The sequence below is a fragment of the Apis dorsata genome, unplaced genomic scaffold (genome assembly GCF_000469605.1).
Source record: "Apis dorsata unplaced genomic scaffold, Apis dorsata 1.3 scaffold_177, whole genome shotgun sequence".
NCBI lineage: Eukaryota > Metazoa > Arthropoda > Insecta > Hymenoptera > Apidae > Apis > Apis dorsata.
Genome location: NW_006263464.1, coordinates 202016 through 202767, shown reverse-complemented (window position 1 = coordinate 202767; position 752 = coordinate 202016). Strand labels below are relative to the sequence as shown.

At 39.2% G+C, this 752-nt stretch overlaps 1 protein-coding gene across 1 annotated transcript in view; it reads left to right on the top strand.

Annotated features, from left to right (window-relative positions):
• LOC102675866 (serine/threonine-protein kinase KIN4) overlaps positions 1-752 on the top strand; it is a 14137-nt gene that overhangs the window by 2609 nt on the left and 10776 nt on the right. The gene's annotated exons all lie outside the window — the stretch shown is intronic.

Below are 752 nucleotides of genomic sequence, written 5' to 3'. Positions count from 1 at the left end.
CTCTTCCCAGCTTCTCCTTCCGCCACTTTTTCCTTCTCCGTCCCGCCTTCACCCCCTTTTCCCTCCACCACCCTGTTTCTCTTTCCTCCCATTCATGAGGAGACCGTGTGCCCACTTACGAGCTTTGTAACTCGGTGAAAACGCGTCGTTACCCCGCACAGGCGCACAAAGGGCGCATTATCTAAAACTTACGCTTTCGCTTTGCGGCTACGCGGAAGCACGTGATCGCGGTTTAAGTGGCTTTCGGCAAACTTTCCCCTACCACTCTTCGCCACCACTTTGGCGAACGCTTTAATTCTCAACAGGATCTTGTTGTTACAAAACGCCGCCAGCCTGATATGGAGGATTCTAATTCTAACGCCGTTTACGTAACGCTCGAGAAAACGGAATGGAAGTTAATCGGACAAATTTGTTACAAGTTGTTCTTTGGGGATTTCCGAGAGAGGTTTAGAGAATTCCCTTTGGTCAACTTCGACCTGTTATATTAAGCTGGAAGTTACTTGATATAACAGTTTTGGGAATTTTTTCCTTTTTAATTTATAAAATGAAAATTAAAAATTTCGAATTAATTAATTAATTTGTTGTAATACTTTTATTTTGAAGTGTTAAAAAAACACATAATATTAATGTGTTGATAATTCTTAATTAATCTAAATATTTCTTTATTCATATAAATACTTGAAAATTCCATCATAGGATAAACATATTTTCATTTCGCCACTTAATTCTAGCACGACTCTCCAATTTTTATG